Source organism: Hypanus sabinus, chromosome 22 (assembly GCF_030144855.1).
Source record: "Hypanus sabinus isolate sHypSab1 chromosome 22, sHypSab1.hap1, whole genome shotgun sequence".
NCBI classification, from domain to species: Eukaryota; Metazoa; Chordata; class Chondrichthyes; order Myliobatiformes; family Dasyatidae; genus Hypanus; species Hypanus sabinus.
This window is the reverse complement of record NC_082727.1, coordinates 30,855,331-30,877,227: the sequence shown is the minus strand read 5'-3', so window position 1 is coordinate 30,877,227 and position 21,897 is coordinate 30,855,331. Positions and strand designations below refer to the sequence as shown.

Below are 21,897 nucleotides of genomic sequence, written 5' to 3'. Positions count from 1 at the left end.
ATGAATGGTTTTAATATGCCTGTAACCAGCCTTTGCCCCTTCCCCTGTCAGTAGGATCAGTTTCACTGGGCTTAGGAGCTAATGAATGGTTTATTGTGCCAGTAAACTGCCTTTGCCCCTTCCCCTGTCAGTAGGATCAGCTCCACTGGGCTTAGGAGCTAAGCTGCACACTAAGGCCAAGAGTTAAACTTGATTGTCAGAGGCTATTTGAGACACACACCATTGGGAGCACTTAATAGGCAGTAGGAGCTTATCCCCACTATGATAACCTTAAAGAACCTTAGAGCTTACAACTTAAAGATTGCCTTAGAGCTGAACTAAACTGGATGTTGGATTTAGAATAATGCAGTAAAACACTTAAGATTAGACTTGGTAGCAGCAGGGATCCAGGTGAGTCAAACAACATCCTGAATGGACTGTCCTAAAAACAAATGATAAATAATCTTTGTGTACTTGAAAATTTCTTTCTGCTATTGCAGAGAAAATCTTCACACAGCAATTCACCTGGTGTAATATGACCAGCTGCTGAAATATCAACTGATAAGAATGAAAACTGTGTAATGTTTATGTCAGTGTGTCCACCAGAAATAACCCTGTTCACACTCCTGTCTGAGATGAACATTCATCCCCTCTACTCTAATAGGTTAGCACACCTCTTCAGGCAAACCAGTCAATACCACATAGTGATAGAATCATTCATGAGATCTCTCATATACCAGCTTATGAATTTACACTCAGGTGCCTATACTCAATTCAATGTCAAGAAACAGCTGTTTGCACAGATTTATAGGCTGTTTTCCATTTCCAAAAAGAACAAACACATAAAAACATTGTTTAAATATGGCATTACAGAAAGGGTCAGAAGAATAGTTGGGGAGAGACACCTGGTGACACATGTACCAACAATGAGCTTAGTTTTACTGAAACTACTAAGACTGCAAGTAAGATCCCAATCTACTGTGGGCAAGGACTTGTTCAATGTAATGCCATCATGTTGGGAGATGAGGAGTCAGTTAAAACATCTATCCACATGAGACTGCCAGAAATAAAACTTTTGACTGACATGAAAGCCACATTTCCAGGCTTTGCCAGCTGTCAAAGCTGTCATGAACTTGATATTCTTGATGTTCATAATCATTTAAAATGTCTAAAATCCAAATAAACAAATTAAAATATTTTAAAATTTTAAAATACCTTGCAAACCCACAAACAGAAAATAAAAGCAATAAACTCATTTCATTGAAACAAATGTAAATAACTTTATTAGTTTTCACCCTGCAGCAAGATCTCTCTGTTCAAATGAGTAGTCACACCATTCATGAACAGTTCATTCCAAGGTCAGTGACAAATTACCACATTCTGCATTCAAGGAATGGCAGAAAATTCATGATCCACCATTGAACTCCATGAGAAATCCTAAAATTGCTAGAGAACTCCTGCAACAGTTTTTGGGATATGGTCTGAGGTTGAATTCATGGTGTTCTTGACTTACCAAATTCACACAGGAACAATCAACTGCTGGCACGTCCTGAGGAGTAAATACTGACTGTGGTGTTCAGCATTTCCCAGCAGACTCCAGTTTTGTGTCTTTGAGTGGGAATAAAGGGAGCCTTTCTGGCTGGTTGCCAGTGACTAGTGGTGTTCCACAGGGGTCAATGTTGGAATCAATTCTTTTTATGTTACTCGTCAATGCTTAGATGAGGGAATTGATGGCTTTGTTGAAAAGTTTGCAGACAATATGAAGATAGGTGGAGAGGCAGGTAGTTTTGAGGAAGTAGAGAGGCTACATAAGGACTGAAGCAGATTGGGCCAAGAAATGGCAGCTGGAATATTGTGTCAGGAAGTGTACGGTCATGCACTTTGGTGGAAGAAATGAAAGGGTTGACTATTTTCTAAATGGAGAGAAAATATAAAAACTGAGTTGCAAAGAGGCTTGGGATTCCCTTAAGGTTAACTTGCAGGTTGAGGTTGCAGGAATGCAATGTTAGCATTCATTTCAAGAGCAAGGATGTAATGTTGAAAGTTTTAAAGCACTGGTGAGGCCTCACTTGGAGTAATGTGTGCAGATTTGGGCCCCCTATCTTAGAAAGGATGTGCTGAAACTGGAGATGGTTCAAAGGAGATTCATGAAAAATATTCCATGATTGAATGGCTTGTCATATGAAGAGTGTTTGATGGCTCTGGGCCTGTATTCACTGGACCTCAGAAGAATGAGGGGTGACCACATTGAAACCTATCAAATGGTGAAAGGCCTTGATAGAGTGGATGCGGAGAAGATGTTTCCTGTGGTGGGAGAGTCTAAGAACAGAGGATACAGCTTCAAATAGAAGGGTGTTCTTTTAGAATGGAAATGAGGAGGAATTTCTTTATCCAGGGAGTGGTGAATCTGTGGAATTCTTTGCCAAGGGCACTCTGGAGGCAAAGTCTTTATGTATATTTAATGCAGCCAAGTCTTAATGTATATTTAATCCAGAGATTAATAGATTCTTGATTGGTCAGGGCATAAAGGGATATAGGGAGAAGGCAGGAGATTGGGGCTAAGAGGAAAATTGTATCAGCCATGATGAAATGGCAGAGCAGACTTGATTAGCCAAATGCCCTAATTCTGCTCTTATATCAAATGGTCTTATGATCCTATGGTGTTCTTATGCCTTTCTCATAATTGTTGATGAAGATTTGGAATCAAAGGTTTATACTTACATTCAGCGGCATATGAATGGTAAGATCATAAATAGAAGTAGAATTAGGCCATTTGGCTCATCAAGTCTGTTCTACCTTTCAATAATGGCTGACATTTTTTTCAACCCCTTTCTACAACCTTCTGCCTATAAGTCTTAACACCTTGACCAATCAAAACCTTATTAATCTCTGCCTTAAGTGCACCCAATGGTTTGGCCGCCACCGCCCTCTTCAGCAATGTGTTCTACACATTCGCCACCCTGTGTCTGAAGAAACTCATTCTGATCTCTATTTTAAAGAGATGACCCTTTATTTGTGACCCTCGGATCATAAACTCTCCTACTAGTGTAAGCATCCTGAATTGACACATTAGTATGGCAGTTAGTGCAGTTACTTTATAGTATTGGCTGTCACTGATTGGGTTCAATTCTCTCTGCTGACCGTAAAGATGCTGTATGTTCTCCCTCGATCCCATTTCCTCTTGGTGCTCTGGTCTCCTCACACATTCCAAAGACAGATAGGATGCTGTGAGTCATAAAGTCATAGAAAACTACAGGAGAGAAACAGGCCCTTCAGCCCATCTAATCAATGCTGAACCATTTAAACTGCCTAGTCCCATTGACCATAGCCCTCCTTACTGCTCCCATCATGTATCTTTCCAAACACTGAAATCAAAATCGCTCCCACTTCTTGTGCTGGTAGCTCATTCTGCACTCTTACTACTCTCTGACTGTGGAGGCTTCCCCTCATGTTCCCCTTAAACATTTCATCTTTCACCCTTAACCCATGACCTCTAGTTCTAGTCTAACCAACCCCAGTGGAAAAAGACTGCTTGCATTTACACTATCTATACTCCTCATAATTTTGTATACCTCTATGATATTTCCCCTCAGTCTTCTATGTTCTGGGGAAGAAAGGTGTAACCTATTCAATTTTTCCTTCTAACTTAGGTCCTGTAAAATTTCTCTTATACCTCTTACTATCTTTCCTTTCAGTTAGTCCTGATGAAAGGTCTCTGCCCGAAACGTCGATAGTGCTTCTCCTTATAGATGTTGCCTGGCCTGCTGTGTTCCACCAGCATTTTGTGTGTATTTTTTGAATTTCCAGCATCTGCAGATTTCCTCGTGTTTGCTCCTGTAAAATTTCTCTATATTCTTTCAATATTACTTACATCTTACAACCAGCCATGCCAGCTTCTGAGATTTTGACACTAACTCTCCAGAATATGGATAACCGGCTTGGTCCTTTTAAGGATTCAGGACCATCCTTCTAATTGGCAACCATGTTTTGGTGCCAGGATTTCAATGTTTAAGGAACATGTGAATGGAGATTCAGTGCTCAATGGTCAGCTCTACTTGAGTTATCATCTAGCGTCCAATTTAGTATTCTGTTCTTGTTTCAGACTCGCATCATGTCTCCATTTCTGCCTCAGATACTCCAGCACTTGGTTCAACCATTCTTACCTAGGTCTCTCATCACAGTATGATTGAGCCAGACATGGTATTAATCTTCTGTCTGCTGTGGCCGGCCACAGTGAGAGCATTTCTAGACCAAGCCTGGAAATACATGACCTCCAGGTCACTGTGTGCCAACTTCCGCTGGGGGGAAGCCAGAGTTGGTCAGGTGAGGCTGTCAGTCACTCTGCAGTGTCGATACATCTACCGACCGTGGAGAGATTTGATGGTGACCTGGGTTCTTGCCGCGGCTTCCTCGCTCATTGCTCATTGGTGGTCAGTACAGCCATCACGGTTCCCTTCAGAGCATGGAAAAATGCCCTCCATTATCTCTCTCCTGACTGGGAGAGCCCTGGCCCAGGCCACCACGCATCAGGAACGCAGGTCAGAGATTTGCTCGGATTCAGAGGAATCCATGGCCAACATAAGGAAGGTGTCCCATCACCCCAATGGAGCAAGATGAGCCTTGGACTGTCTGATGAAGATATGACAGGGCAGATATTCAGTGGCCAGCTATGCCATCAAGTTTTGTACTTAGGCTCAAGAGAGCAGCTGAAATGGGGAAGCCTTAACCATTCTGTACTACCATGAACTCCAAGACGCACTGAAGGATGCCTTGCTTTGGGAGACCCCACAGAGGACTCAGAGGTTTTTATCAACCAGTCCATCCATCTTGGTAATCATCTGGCGGAGCAAATGTGGGACTGCTTCAAGAGGTTGGAGAGGGCTAGCCCGAGCCTGAACACATTGCAGTTCCACTCACCCATCTTGGACAATGACCAGCCTGTCTCCTGTCGAACCAATGCAAAGCGGCTGCAGAGGACTTTTCGCTGATGAGGGGTCCCGTGTCAGAGTCCTGGTGGCTTCTATTACTACGGGGAAGCAGGTCACCTGCAGGCTGATTGTCCAAAGCTTCAGCCTTCGGGAGAACTGCTAAGATTGTCCAGTGTCAGGAGGACTGTAATGGTAGCAGCCACTGCTCCCAACCCCATGGATTCTGGTGTCATGCTGAGGGCGGAGATCTCCTGAGGTCAAAACTGAAGAGAGGTGAGTGCTTTTGTGGGCTCTGGGGCAGATTGCAATTTCCTGGACTTAGGGACCACCTGTCAGCTCAATACAACACTGCAGGAATTGAGCCTGTCCATGTCCACAATTGTCCTGGATGGCCATCTGCTAGGCTCCAGGCAGATCCAGCAGCAGACGTTGGTTTTGCTGATGAGGATTGAGGATCATACGGAGGATATTAGTTTCTATATCACCTTTCATACCCCTGATCCTCAGGGATCCCTGGCTGTCCCAGTGTGACCCTCCTGTGAATAGAAGGAAGAGAGGATCATTGCTTGGTCCAGTCATTGCAAGAGGGTATTTTTTCAGCGTGGTGTTCTGACACCCAGGCTCTCCTGAAACCACCACCCGACAGGGGCAGACCTCAGTTCAGGGTAACCTGGAGCCTTCTGGAGACCCAGTCCTACCCACAAGGACAGACAAGCCGACTCTGGCCAACAGGACTTTGCGAGTTCGCACCCTGTCTAGTCAGGGGCGTGCTGGAACTAGAGACAGGGGATCTCTAGTTCAGGATCAAATCCAAGGAGGTGCCTATGACAAATACAATAAATGTTTGACTAAGATTAGTACAATATAACTTTTTACATCAAATATATATTACACCACAAAAAATAAATAGATTAAACTCAAATTTATCCGATCAATGTTTTCGAAGTAATCAAGAAATTGGTACTTTTTTACACTCTACTTGGTCTTGTTTTAAAATTCAACCTTTTTGGACAAATTTAAGAGTTTTACTGGAACAAATTATTGGAATACAACTTCCACATAATCCAACATTATTTTTACTAGGCGATATTGAAGGGATAAAATTGAAATCCAAATTGAATAAATATCAGAAAGAATTCATAAAAATTGCATTGGCAGAAGCCAAAAAGGCTATTGCAGTTACTTGGAAATCAGATTCATACTTAAGTATAGATCTATAGATCGTTGGAAGAATGAAATCTTTAGCTGCATTCCACTTGAAAAAATTATAATTTAAGAGATAAAGATGACATATTTCTGAAAATTTGGTGCCCTTATTTACAAAAGATAGGATTAAATATATAGGTGCTCCAAAGATAAAATTATTGGTTATCTGGGGAAATAAATAAATATACATATTAAAGCTATTATGAACTCCATGGAGTATGTGGGGATCTTCTGATATCCAGGCATTCTTTCTTTCTTTCTTTCTTTTTTCTTCTCTTTTTTTCTATATGTTAGGGGGGAGGGGTTGATTTTTTTTTTCTTTCTGTAACCTATTTGAAAAGTCAATTAATTTTTTTTTTAAAAAGGAGGTGCCCAAGCAGTCTGGAACTCTAGCAGCTAAGCATAAGGGTCCAGCCACCAGGTCCTGACTATTGGAAAGACTTCTAAGCACAGACCCTTGGAGCCTAGTTCTGGGGCATAAGGGCCATTTGTAGCACCTCATTGCTGTTGCCTGAGGATATGAATGAGGATTTGGGCTCTGATTTGGCCACTGCTTTTATACGAGAGTCTGGTGAACCTATGGAGGAGACTCCGCGGTCTGTCAAATCACCCCTGCCACCTAAGGAGTCTTAGGAGTCATCCTCAATGAAAGGTTTGGAGTTAATTGCAGCACCCAAACAGGTTGAAATCCCTTCCATCCACCAGGATTTGGAATATGTCTTCAGCAAGGGAAAGGCCTTGAATCTTCCACCTTGTCAACCCTGTGACTATGATATAGACCTGCTGCCTGGTACTTGTCCTCCGTGGTGTCAATTGTATGCGCTCTCAGGCCAGAGAGATGGGCAATGGAGGAGTACATAAAAGAGGCCTTTGCCATGGGATTTATTCAGCCCCCTACCTCACCAGCCAGCACAGATTTCTTCTTTCTACAGAAACAGAGCAGGAGCCTGCAGCCATGCATTGATTACAGAGGGTTGAATTGCTTAACAGCCAAGAATCATTACCCTCTTCGGCTCATGAATACTGTCTTCGAGATTCTCCAAGAGGAAAGAGTATTCACGAAGCTAGACCTACAGAGTGCATACAATCTGGTCCGCATAAAGGAGGGCAAAGAGTGGAAAACTGCATTCAATGCATCAGTGGAGCAGTATGAGTACCTGGTTATGCCCTTTGTCCTTGTAAGTGCTCCAGCAGTTTTCCGGGCCTTTAGAAATGATGTGCTGAAGGATGCTCTCTGTAAGTATACCTTTATTGGATGACATCCTAATCTTCTTGAAGTCCATGGAGGAGAATGTCATTCAGGTCAGGGACATTTTAGACCAAGTCAAGACAATGGACTTTAAGTCAAGTCCAAATTTCTTGTGACCACTGTTTCATTTTTGAATTTCATGATCTATAATAGAAATCTCAAGGTGGACCCTACTAAAACCCAGACAGTCAGAGATTGGCCACAACCATCCAATGTGAAACAAGTCCAATGATTCCTGGGATTTGCCAACTTTTTCCACTTCAGCTCAATGGTGGCTCCTCTGACACCTCTAAATAAGAAATCCATGGGCCCTTTTATTTGGACTACCAAAGTGGAGGCTGCTTTTGCAGAGCTTAAACAGCTGTTCATGACAGCTCCCATTTTGGTTTGACCTAATCCAGACCTACCCTTCATCATGGCGGCGGACGTCTTGGACATCAGAGAAGGTGCAGTCTTGTTTCAACTATCACTTTCAGACAATAACTACACCTTCTCCATTCTTCTCCAGGTGGTTATCCCTGGCAGAGATGAACTATGACTGTTGGGAATAGAGAGTTGCTCATGGTCATGCTGGTGTTGGAGGAATGTCATCAATGGCTTGAGGGGCCAAGAGTCCTTCTATCATTTGGATAGACCACAAGAACCTTGCTAATATTCAGGAGTCCAAGAGGCCGTATTCCAGGCAGACCAGGTGGTCTCTGTCCTTTAACCACTTTGATTTCATTCTGACCTGTTGACTGGGGTCAAAGAACCAGAAACCAGATGCCTTGTCCCATCAATTTGACAAACCCAAATGAAAGGAGCAGCCTCCCACCATTTTGTCCCAAGCCAAGGTGGGACATCCATTTATCATGCTCTAACCACTACCTATTAGACAATAATAAAGTCATAAAGTTATACTGCACAGAAGCAGTCCGCCAAGTCCATGCCAACCTTGATGCCTTCTTTTGCACTAATCCAGTTTTATCCTCCCTGCATTCCCATCAACTCTCCCCTGTTTTACCACTTAGAGTCAATTTACAATGGCCAATCAACCTACCAACTTGTACATCTTTGAAATGTTGGAGAAATCTGGAGCATCTGGGAGAAGTCACTGAGACCACAGGGAGAATGTGAAAGCTCTACCAGGCAGCACCAAGGTCAGGATTGAAACCATGATAAGGGGCATCAGTTCCATTAACAGTACCATCGTGCTACCCTAATGTAACTAAATTAAAGATAATTGGTAGGGGTTTCTCTGACTCAAGCACAAACCAGAAACAATGAAAAAAATAATTCTTTTTTCAGCATTTATTTCCAAACCTGTCACATCTAAATAAGAATCAGAATCAGTTTATTCCCAGTATGTGAAAAATACCAGAACTGATTATGGTTTGGTGCCAAGCATAAAACAGACAACACAATACCATAACAGACAACACAATAGCAACCAACAATTTACAAGACAATAGTTCAAACAGCCATGAGCAATCAACAATTAGGAGAAAGAATGGCCACGTGCACAAATGTCAATAATCAAATTTAAATAAATGTGAATATATGAACAGACTAAACAATTATCAACAAAACAAGGAGACCATTTAACGAAGAGCAGGAAAGACCATTTCACCAAAGTTGTGCAGGGGTAGTTATGGTATTACACCTGAGTGAGTTTTGTTGAGAAGCTGGATAGCTACAGGAAAGAAGTTTTGGAGATGAGGTGCAGTCCTGCTGGTGATAGACTTGTAGCATCTCCCTGATGGCATTTTGATAAATAGTGGAGTCTAGTGGGAGGAGTCAGCAGTAATTTTGTTAGCTCTTTTTGCCCTGTCAATTAAAAAAGTCTTTCAATGTTGATCCAATTACAAATGAGAAAATATGAAGGTGCTGGAAATCCAAACCAAACACACAAAATGCTGGAGGAACTCAGTGGGCCAGGCAGCACCTATGAAAGAGAGTACAGTCAACATTTTGTGCCAAAACCCTTCATTGGACTGGAGAGAAAAAGATGAGGAGCCAGAATAAGAAGGTGAGGGGAGGGGAGGAAGAAACACAAAGAGATAGGTGAAACTAGGAGGAGGGAAAAGGGTGAAGTAAAGCATTGGGAAGTTGATGGGTGAAAGAGATACAGGGTTGGAGAAAGGGGAGTCTGACAGGAGAGTACAGAAGGTCATGGAAGAAAAAAAAGAGTGAGGAGCACCGGAGGAGGGTGTTGGGCAGGTAAGGAGGTAAGGTGAAAGAGGGAAATGGGAATGGAGAGTGCTGAAGGAGGGGCATTACCAGAAGTTTGAGAAATTGACCTTCATGTCATCAGGTTGGAGGCTACACAGATGGAATAAAAATTGTTGCTCCTCCAACCTGAGTGTGGTCTCATCCTGACAGTAGAGGAGGCCATGGACTGACATGTCAGAATGGGAATGGGAAGTGGAAGTAAAATAGGTGGCCACTTGGAGATCCCACTTTTTCTGGCAGATGGAGTGTAGGTGCTAGGTGAAGTGATCTCCCAATCTAAGTCAGATCTCACCAGTATACAGGAGGCCACACCAGGAGCACCAGATACAGTAGATGACCCCATTAGATTCACAGGTGAAGTGTCCCCTCACCTGGAAGAAATGTTTGGGACCCTGAATGGTATTGAGGGAGGAGGTGCAGGGGCAGTTGTACCACTTGTTCTGCTTGCAAGGATAAGTGCCAGAAGGGAGATCAGTGGAGACGGATGAATGGACAAGGGAGTTACATAGGGAGTGATCCCTGCGGAAAGCAGAAATTTGAGGGGGAGGGAGGGAAAGATGTGCTTGGTGATGGGATCCCGCTGGAGATGGTGGAAGTTACAGAGAATTATATGCTGGATGCGGAGGCTGGTGGGGTGGTAGGTGAGGACAAGAGGAACCCGATCCCTGGTAGAGTGGTGGGAGGATGGGGTGAGGGCAGAAATGTGCAAAATGAGTGAGATGTGGTTGAGGGCAGTATTGTTGGTGGAGGAAGGGAAGCCCCTTTCTTTGAAGAAGAAGGACATTTCCTTAGTTCTGGAATGAGAAGCCTCATCCTGAGAGCAGAAGCAGTGGAGACAGGGGAATTGAGTGACGGGGACGGCATTTTATAAGTAACAAGCTGTGAAGAGGTAGAGTCTAGGTAGTTGTCAATGGGTTTATAGTAGACATCTGTAGATAGACGGTATCCAGAGATAGAGACAGATCATTATTAGAGATTAGACCAACTTCAGTCGTGTCATCCATGAACTTTAGGATTTTAATAGATTTGTCTCTTGAGGTACAGTTATTTGTATAAAGTGAGAACAGGAGGGGTGAAAGAACACAGCCCTGGGGAGAACCAATACTTATAGATGCTGGATCAGACAAGTAGGAGCCCAGCCTTACATGCTGCTTCCTTCCTGTCAGGAAGTTCATAATCCACAGAGAGATACTATAATGTACAGCTAGCTACGCTAGCTTGCTCTGAAGCAACTCTGGAACAATAGTATTGGCAAAAAGTGCTTTCTTGAAAAATACTGGAAGAACTCAACAGGCAGCATCAATGGAATTAAGTAAACAGTTTCCGCTTTGGGCCAAGACCCTTCATCAGGACTCTTAATGTAGTGTGATGAAGGGTGTTGGTCTGAAATGTCAGCTGCCTCTTCTGTTGAGTTCCTCCAGCATTTTGTGTGTGTTGCTCTGGATTTCCAGCATCTCCAGAATCGTTTGTGTTTTTGAAACATGCAAGGCACAATGGAAAATGTTATTATATTATTATTAACACTTCTAAACCTTATAAGTTTAAACCACTTCGCTCATTTTGGAAAGCAAACTTGGAAATTTGACATTTTCTCTCTAAGATGACCAGAATGAATCAAAACTATCACTTTGGCCCTATAGAACATTTTTTGTAGGACCAGTGCTTTTCTATCAGTACTCTTTAGATTAGTGGTCACCAACCTTTTGAAGCCCAAGATCCCCTACCTCGGCCTTAGTGAATGGCAAGATTGACTCCAAATCGATTAGTTACATGCATGCGCAGCGAGGCAGAAAAGTAAAACCCCGCAGCCCGAAGTAGAAATAATGTATGAACACCAGGTGTCACCATCGTTTTTTTGCACTGCGGACCGGATTAATACTGACAATATTCTTGCGGACCAGCTGACGGGGGGGGGGGGGGCAGTGTTAAACACGACAGGAATACAACGGTACTCAAAGAAGGTTCCTTATGTCCAGTCTATTTCACAATTTAGTTTACGTGGCTCTCGGCACTTGCTTCTGTCTCACTTGCTCATGTTTTTTCCACTGGAAAAAATCTCAGCAGGTTTGTCTTTAAGTACAGGGTGCTTGGACTCAGGGTACCGAGTCATTGCCTCATCAGACAGCCTCCCGCCTCCCGCCGCCTTGACTAGGTGTGTCTGTTCCCGTACCGGGGCCGCGGCGATTGCAGTCCAGAGAGAATGACCACCTGACCGAGTGAGGAGTGCGACAGGACGCCCACCCACCCCCCCCCCCCTTGTCGGATCTATCAGCCGACAAAAGTTTGTTTCAGTAGATCAGAGCACCATAGCTGCTCTGCTACTTACGAAACCCTGAGCCCGAATTAGGTCGTCCGTGAATATTTTAGCACCAGGTTCCCCCAGTGTGCTGAACAGGTTTAGAGGCGGTGCCCATCTGTCCACGCTCCTGGCCAGTAGCAACGGCACTTCTCACCGGCCGCACAAGGTGGCCAGTTACCCGAGGCCAGCCAGTGATCCCTGGCACACTTGGGTAATGACCTCACATGGGTTCAAGTTCAACAGTGAGCGTAACAGAGAATGAGGAAAGGTGCAGCTGACTCATATTGTTTCCTGGTGGTTTGGGACCAGCGGATGGCGGGGGAGCTATGTGCATGCACACTGGGCAGAAAGAACGGAACTAAAACCCCGCAACCCAGAAACAATCTCTCAACAGTATTTGTGTATTTATTTTTCATTTTTTTCAGGATCTACTGGGTAAGTCTCAAAGATAGACCAGTCGATCGCGATCAATGGGTTAGCAACCACTATTTTACCACTACCACATTACCACTATTTTAGATTGACTCTTCACAAACATGACCTGATTACTGGGATTAGTATCTTGACAAATGTTGACAAGGATCAAATGTATTCATAATTTACATGTATTAGGAAGTTTCTGTGGTGTATTGGCACAAAACATATGCATTGTAACATAACATTTCAATGGAGGTCAAGGTTCATTTACATGTCAAGACATAATGATTTGCCATGGACTGGATGTCTGTACCTATAGCATGATACATTTTTGAGAATGAAGTGTACCATAAGATTCTCCTGTCCAATCAGATTACAATATGAAGACATAACTGAATATAGTCATGCTAATGGTATACTGCAACAAGATACTAAATGGGTTGACATATTCAGCACAAGTTAACATGCCATACAGAAATCCAATTTCTCTCATTTTTAAGCTTCACAAGCTCTGGAAAATCATTCCTTTTTAAGACCTTAGTCTGCTTATTTCAAAGGCACACTTATCAAAAATAAAAACCTTATGACCTATCAGTTTTCAGATCCTTTTCCAAGCAGCGTATTTACATAAAAAATCTTACTTCTTTGCTTCAAAGCTTTCTTCCACAAACAAGACTTCAAGCTGTATCTGTTTTTAAGAACAGTTTATTATGAATTTGTTTACTTAAACATGCAGACTGTACCAAATTTAATTGATTCCCCTGCCTGTACTTACTGTACCAGCCATTAGAGTTATACTTTACTTAATCATCCCAGTCATTTACCCACTGGAAATGAATTCCTTGTCAAGATTAATAGGAGATTGAGAGCTGAATGTAATTCATTCATCCTTTGCTTTGACACCTGTTTTCCTGCTTATTTTAGATTAGAAGTTCTATGATGCAGCAATTTGATTTTTAACCCTTAATGCTCCGACATACCTGATGTCAAACATACCTGATCGTCATTGTACCCTGATTGAAAATCATGCTATCAGAAACCCCTGCATTGATGTCACTCTTGGTGGGGCAGCACAGTAGCATGACAGTTAATGCAAAGAATTTACAGTACAAGCTGTAGGACTGGTGTTTAATTCCCACTGCAGTCTGAAAGGAGTTTGTACATTCTCCCCCTGTCATCACATGGGTTTTCGCCACGTGCTCCAGTTTCCTCTCATATTCCAAAGACGTACAGTTAAGAGTTAGTGAGATGTGAGCACACTATGCTGGTGGTGGAAGCGTGGCAAAATTTGCGGGGGCTCCCCAGCACAATCCTCACAGATTTGATTTGATGTAGAACAATGCAGTACACTGTATGTTTTGATGTACAGGTACATGTGTCAAATAAAGCTAATCTTTCTTTCCTTCCTCTTTTATAAAATTCTTTAGAACTTACTTCTTTGTCCAAAGTTTTGATGACCTGTAAGAATAGCCTATTGGTTAGACATACCTTGAATATTTAAGATTTTATATTTATTTTGTGCAACTGAAAGTGCAGATTTATTACATTGCAGAGAAAGAAAATAGGCATCTGAAACATCTGGGAATGAGGCAAACAATCAAATACTGCAATAATTTGAGTGAGTGGTTATGATTTATTACTGCAAAGGGTAAGATGGAAGTGTAACTTAAGATTGGGTGAATCATTGGATCACTTTTTCAGCTATCTGGCAGGGAAGAAAGATACTTGTCCTGATTCAACTTTCTGAGTACCTGTCCATACCCTTCAGATCACACAATGACTTCTGTCTCCACTACCACTTCAATAACTGAGTCCAGTGAAGTTCAGTTTATTGTCATGTGCACAAGTACAGTGAGGTACAATGAAAAACTCGTTTGCAACAGCATCACAAGCATATAGATTCAGACAACACATGGATGATAAATTAAACATGAAACAACTGTAGAAAATAGGTTATTAATGCAAAAATACACCATCAGTGACATGTCTGAGTGATCCATTGTGTCCGGTTACTGAGGTAGGGTTAGGGTGTGCATATTTGTTCTAGAACTTAGTTGAGGAAAGTAGCTGTTCAGGGACCTGGTGGTGTGGAACTTAAAGGTTCTGAGCTTCCTGGCCAATGGTGCCAGTGAGAAGAGGGCATACCCTAGATGGTGGGGTTTCTTGATATTGGACACCAACTTCTTGAGGCTATTTCCCATCATAGATGCTGTCAGCAGTGGAGGGGGCTGTGCCCATAATGGGTTGGGCTGTATCGACAACTCTCCACAGCCTCTTGCATTCCTGTGCCTTGGACTTGACATACTAGGCTGTGATGCAAGCAGTCAGGATATCTTATGTAGGGATTTGTTATTGCATTAGTCACATGCCAAAACTCCTCAAGTTTCTAAGAAAGTAGAAGCACTGATATGCCTTCTTCGTGATTGCCTCAAAGCACTGAACCTAGGACAACTCATGCAAGATGTTAATGTACAGTCATATTTGTGAAACAAATTCCTTATCTTACTGCTATTTCTCCCACTGCTTTGTGAGCCTGCTGCAAAGATACTTAGGTTATTCTTATTTTCTATATTTAAGCCCACAGAATTTTAGACATCTCAATTATACCTACCCTCAGTCATGCCATTGCAAAGAAAGGAACAACAGTCTATCCAAATTTTCCCCACAGCTAGCACTTTCCAGTCCTGGAATACCATAAAATGCCCTCTATTCCCTTTGTAATGCAATCATGTGTTTGCTGTAATAAAATATGGGGTACTGACCACTGTTGCACACACTTCCTGAACTGATTCACTATACAGTATATAACAGAGACGAGGAAAAGTTTTTTTTTTCTGTTGGACGTTTGTAAGAACATAAGACTTTAGGATACAAGAGCAGAATTAGACCATTTAAGCCATTGAGTCTGCTCCACCATTCCATCATGGCTGATATATATTTCTTCTCAATCCCCTTCTCCTGCCTTCTCCCTATAACCTTTCATGGCTTGATTAATCAAGAACCTAGTAACCTCTGTTTTAAATATACCCAATGACTTGGCATCAAAGCTGTCTGCAGCAATGAATTCCACCGATTCATCACACTCTGGCTAAAAAAATTCTTTCTCACCTCCACTCCAAATGGATATCCCTCTATTCTGAGGTTGTGTCCTCTGGTCTGACTCCGCAATTATAGGAAACATCCTCAACACATGCACTCTATCTCGGCCTTTCAATATTCAATAGCTTTCAATGAGATCCCACCCACTCATTATTCCAAACTCCAGTGAATACAGGCCCAGAGTTATCTAACTCTCCTCATACCTTAACCCTTCCATTCCCAGAATCATTCTCGTTAACCTCCTCTGGACCGTCTGCGGTGCCAGCATGTCTTTTCTTAGATAAGGGGCCCAAAATTGTTCTCAATACTCCGAGTGTGGTCCAAACAATGCCTTATAAAGCCTTAACATTACGTCCTTGCTTTCATATTCCAGTCCTCCTGAAAAGAATGGTATCATTATATTTGCCTTCCTCACTACTGACTTAACATGCAAGTCAATCTTTAGGGAAATCTGCACGACGAGTCCCATCCCTTTGTACCTCTGATTCTTGAATTTTCTCCCCATTTAGAAAATAGTCTATGCCTTTCTTCCTTCGACCAAAGTTCATGACCATACACTTCCCTGCAATATATTCCATCTGCTACTTCTTTGCCCATGCTCCCACTATTTTTAAGTCCTTCCGTAGACTCCCTGCTTCCTCAACATTACCTGCCCCTCCACCTATCTCTATATCATCTACAAACTTGGCCAGAAAGTCAGCAATTCCATCATTCCAAATTGCTGACATATAACGTGAAAAGAAGCAGTCCAAATACCAACCACTGCAGAACATCACTAGCAACCGGCAGTCAACTAGAAAAGGTCCCTCTTTGTTCCTACTCTTGGCCTCCTGTTGGTAAACCAATCTTTCATTCATGCTTGTATCTTTCCTGTAATACTATGAGCTCTTATCTTGTTAAGCAGTCTCATGTGTGACACCTTGACAAAGGCCTTCTGAAAATTTAAGTAAATATCATCTACAGACTTTCCTTTGTCTATCCTGTCTGTTATTTCCTCAAAGGGTTTCTACAGATTTGTCAGGCAAGACTTACCCTGAAGGAACCATGTTGACTGTGGCCTATTTTATCATGTGCCCCAAGGATCATGAAAGCCCACCCTTGATAATGGACTCCAACATCTTCCTAACCACTGAAGTCAGGCTAACTGGCCTATAATATTCTTCTGCCTCCCTTCTGTCTTAAAGAGTGGAGTGACCCCTTCCGTCTTAAAGAGTTGAGTGACATTTACGAATTTCCAGTTGTGGTGAACTACGTGTGCCTGTCTGGACATGCCCCCTGCTGACTGCTCCTGTGGCTCCTCCCTCAGATCCCTGTACAAAGGCGATCTGAGGCCTGAGCCCGGCCTCAGTCTCCAGGATGTAGTATGGTGGTCACTCACTGCTGGTTCCTTCTTCCAATCAATAAAAGCCGATATCTCGCCTTTACGTCTCAGAGTGAGTTATTGATGGTGCATCACCAGTCCTCTGGAACCATTCTAGAGTCTAGTGACTCTTGAAGTATTGTTACAAATGCCTCCACAATCTGTTCAGTTACCTCTTTCAGAACACTGGGGTATAGTCCAACAGGTCCAGATAATTTATCAACCTTCAGTCCTTTCAGTTCCCTGGGCATCCTCTCCTTAGTAATAGCAACTACACTTGCTTCTGCCCTTCTGACACTCTCAAATTTCTGGCATACTGCTTGTGTCTTTCACAGTGAAAACTGACACAAAATACTGACTAAGTTCATCCACCATTTCTTTGCCCCCATTACTATCTATCAGGCGTCATTTTCCTGCAGTCCAATATCCACTTTTTTTCTCTTTATATATCTGAAAAAAACTTCTGGTATCCTCTTTTAATTTATTGGTTAGCTTACTTCCATATTCAATCTTTTCTCTCTTTATGGTGTTTCTAGTTGCCTTCTGTGGTTATTTAAAAGCTTCTCAATCCTCTAACCACACTAAATTTTGCTCTATTATATGCCCTCTCTTTTGCTTTTATGTTGGCTTTGACTTCCCTTGTCAGCCACAGTTGCATTATCCTGCCTTTAGAATACTTATTTGTGGTGTATCTATCTTGCACCTTCTGAATTGCTCCCTTGAAACTCCAGCCATTGCTGCTCTGCCTGTTAGTGTCCCCTTCTAGTCAGCTTTGGCCAGCTCCTCTCCCATGCTTCTGTAATTCCCTTCACTCCACTTTAATACTGATGCGTCTGACTTTAGCCTCTCCCTCTCAAACTGCAAGGTGAATTCTATCATCTTATAATCACTGCCTCTTAAGAGTTCCTTTACCTTATGCTCCCTAATTCAGTCTGGTTCATTACACAACACAACACCCAATCCAGAATTGACTTTCATCTAGTGGGCTCCACAAGCTGCTCTGAAAAGATATCTCATATGTATTCTACAAATTCCCTCTCTTGGGATCCAGCTGCAACCTGATTTTGCCAATCTACCTCAGTAATGAAACCCCCATGACTATCATTACATTTTCCTTCTTACATGACTTTTCCATCTCCCATTGTAATTTGTAGCCCATATCCTTACTGTTGTTCAGATGCCTGTATTTAACTCCTATTAAGGTCTTCCTTTCCCTTGTAGTTTCTTAACTCTACCCACATGGATTCTACATCTTCCCATCCTATGTCACCTGGGTCCTTCTGATGGTTTGATTTTATTTTTTACCAACAGACCCAGCCCACCCTCTCTCCCTACCTGCCTGTCATTTTGATACATTATGTATCCTTGGATGTTCAGCTCCTAACAATTATCTTCTTTCAGCCACGAGTCAGTGATGCCCAAAGCATCATATCTGCCAATCTCTAACTGTGCTACAAGATTACTTACCTCATTCCAAACACTGCATGCATTCAAGTATAACACCTTTTGTCCTGTATCATCACTCTTTTTGACTTTGCCTCCATGTTGTACTTTAACTCACCCAACTGACTGCAATCTGCTTTATCATCTGCCTGTCCTTCCTCACAGTCTCACTACACACTGCATCTACTTGGATACCAAATGCCCCATCCTCAGCAGTATCACTTCACTTCTCATTCCTCTAACACCCTCCCCAATAGTTTCAGCAGATCTTCCCATAAAAAGATTTGTCCCCCTCAGGTTCAGGTGCAACCCGTCCATTTTTGTACAGGTCATACCTTCCCCAGAAGAGATAGCATGGATCCAGAAATATGAAACCCTGTTCCCTGCACCAGTTTCTTGGCCACACATTCATCTGCCAAATACCCTACTTGTACCCTCACTGGCATGTGGCACCTGGGGCAATCTAGAGATTGCTACTTTGGAGGTTCTGCCTTTTAGCTTTCTATCTAACTCCCTATATTCTCTCTTCATGACCTCCTCCCTTTTCCGACCTGTGCCATTGGTATCATTGGTACCATTATGTGCCACAACATCCAGCTGCTCACCCTCTCCCTTTGGAATGCTGCAGACCCAATTTGAGACATCCCTGACCCTGGCACCTAGGAGGCAACATACCATCTGGCTGTTGCTTTCATATTCACATAATCTCATGCCTGCGCTTCCAACTAAGGAATTCCCTATCACTACTCCACTCCTCTTCTCCTCCTTTCCCTTCTGAGCTGCAGAGAGAGACTCAGTGTCAGAGATCTGGTTGCTATGACTTCCTCCTGGTAGGTCATCCTCCTCGACAGTATCCAAAGCAGTTTACTTATTATTAAGGGGGTGGCCACATGTAATTCTGCACTGGCTGCCTATTTATTTTCCCTCTCCCAACAGTCACCCAGCTACGTGCTTCCTGCTACTTAGGGGTGGCCACCTACCTGTAGCTCCTATCTATTGCCTCCTCATTCTTCTGTATGAGGTGAATGTCACTGAGCTGCAACTCCAGTTCCTTAGCAAGTGTTCAAGGAGCAGCAACTCGTTGCACTTTGTGGAGGTGTAGTCATCAGGGAGACTGGAGATCTCCCAGAGTTCCCACAACTCACACAAAGAACATACCACTTTCTCTAGACCCATTCTCACCACACTAGCCATGTACTGATAGACAAAAAAAAAGAGAAAAAAAACTTACTAGAAACTTACTTAGAGCCTCTGCTTGTCTCACACAGGCCTTGTATCCTGAGATTCTTATCTTCAAAGGACAGTGGGAGCAGAGTGTCATGAATATATTTAAGACAGAAATAGTAAGATTTTTGCTAAACAAAAGGGTGAAAGGCTGTTGAGAGAAATGGAATGCAGAACTGAAGTCACAATTAGATCAGACATAGTTTTTTTAATGGAATAACAAGTCTGATGGCAGAATTATCTTCTCCTGCTCCTGAGTTTAACTCATTTGTCCTTCACCTGAAGCAGCCCTACCATTTGCCCACAAGGAATTTCAACTGATTTAGTCTTATCATTGCATTCATGGTAAAATCTGGATCAAGGTCATCTCATGCCGGAATCAGGTCACCTCCAGACTGCTCCTCAAGGCTGTTTCCCACACCTGACCTCACCAAAATTACTTGAGGAACAATTTCATGAAAAATAGTTAATAAATATACTAACTACAAAAAAAAATGTTTGCAACTAATTGTTCACCCAGCCATCACCTCACACCATCCAAGTACAAGTCTAGCTATAGGGTTTGTACCACCTGTTTTGTTCAGGTGGATTTTTCAACATCCCTGACTCGTTGATATTTTACTTATATTTTGCTCATTATTTTGCTGATATTTTCCTGAAACAGATTCAGTCAAAAAAAAACTCTAGTGACATTAATATTTCAACTGCACCTATCAACTGTTCATTGAAAGCAGATAAAGCATGAACTTTATCTGATATCCCAGATAAGTGGCGTCAAATGTATTTATTGAGGGAAAGCAAAGTAAGGAGCAAATCTTTAATGAAATTCTGTCACATCATTCAAAACCCACAGAGCCTAAACTTTAAAACCTTAGACTACTGCTTACTGCAATCACTCTGATTAGGAGAAGTCAGAGTACGTACGTACAGTAAACATAAATTAATAACTCAAAATTGCAGTATAAACACAGTTAACATTGATGGCTCTTGGAGATTTATGTATTCAATGATTTTAAGGTTTTAATATAAACCCATGAATTATACAGATACACCAAAGCAAAACACCCAAATGGGTGTTTTATTAGATGTGCTATATAAAAGGTGACATAATTGAAAACAGACTTGACTTAAATAAGGAAATACAACTTATGGAAAAATGGCCATGTACAGTATGAACCAGAATTGGTTATAAGGTCAATGATGTCAGTATATTTCAATTCTCTCAGCATGTAATTGCTGAGGGCAAGATTGGCATTTATTACCCATCCCTGGATTACCCAGAGACGGTGATGTCAATCCATCTTTTTAAATCACTTCATTTCCTTGCTAAAACGGAATGCTTGGAAGACAGTTTAGAATCAGGCAGAGTTATATAGGGTCAAGACTAGGTGAAGGTAGCAGGTTCATTCCTTGAAGCACCCATTTGGGTTTTCATTTCTATCCAACAGCTTTATCCCTTTTTTTTAATTTTCAAAGCTTTTATTAAACTGAATTCAATTTTTCATACAGCCATATTGTGATTCCTCTTTAAGTCTCTCTTCGAGAGGCAATCAGTGTACTCTTCTTTCCTTTCCTACCAAATGTAAACAAGTGAGATCCTTGCTTTTAAAGAAAAACATCCGATCTCCAATTAGAAAAGGTTATGTCAGGTAACAAGGGAGGAAATATGTTCTCAGAGATGTTGCTCTAAAGGCCATGCACTTCTGACCAAACAAGAGAGATTGATCTTCAGGGTGCAGCAGGAAATTTGAGCAATTACTTTAAGATCATTGCATATTTACAATACACAATTACTTGATCTAATATTTTAATAAGATAGCATGCTAGCGTTAGAATATTACTTCTTGAATTGTTTTGTTGATGAAAGAATATGTTGGTAATTAAATCTTATTTTGAGACATGGCATGTTTATAGCAGAGACATAGCAATCTGAGGTGGAAGCAATGACTGGAAAACATAAAACGTAGAACAGCATAGAATCAGGGCCCTTCAGCGCATAATATCTGTCCTGATCATGATGACAATTTAAAGGACACATCTGCTTATACATGATCTATATCACTCCATTCCCTGCAGGTCCATGTGTCCGTAAATACCTCAGAAACACTATTATCACTGTCCATCACCTTCCCTGGCAGCATGCTCTCAGCACCTACTGCTGTCTGTGTAATAAACTGCCTCATAATTCTTCTTTGAACTTTCTCCCTCTCACCTTAAAGCTTCGTTGTCTGGGCCCGAACATCTCCCTCTGAAACTGGATACTAGACTTCCTGACTAGTAGACCTCAGTCAGTCTGGATCGGGAGCAGAATCTCCAACACCATCACACTGAGCACAGGGGCCCCCCCAGGGCTGTGTGCTCAGTCCACTGCTGTTCACTCTGCTGACCCATGACTGTGCTACAACACACAGCTCAAACCACATCATCAAGTTCGCCGATGACACGACCGTGGTTGGTCTCATCAGCCAGAACGACGAGTCAG

At 42.3% G+C, this 21,897-nt stretch overlaps 1 protein-coding gene across 1 annotated transcript in view; it reads right to left on the bottom strand.

Moving 5' to 3' along the window:
• Positions 1–1,280: 1,280 nt before the first annotated feature.
• The window catches only part of ipmkb (inositol polyphosphate multikinase b), a 262,387-nt gene continuing 241,770 nt past the window's right edge, over positions 1,281–21,897 (bottom strand). The window contains exon 8 of the transcript XR_009507440.1: positions 1,281–5,729. The gene's annotated coding sequence lies outside the window, so the exon portion shown is untranslated. The remainder of the gene's footprint in view (positions 5,730–21,897) is intronic.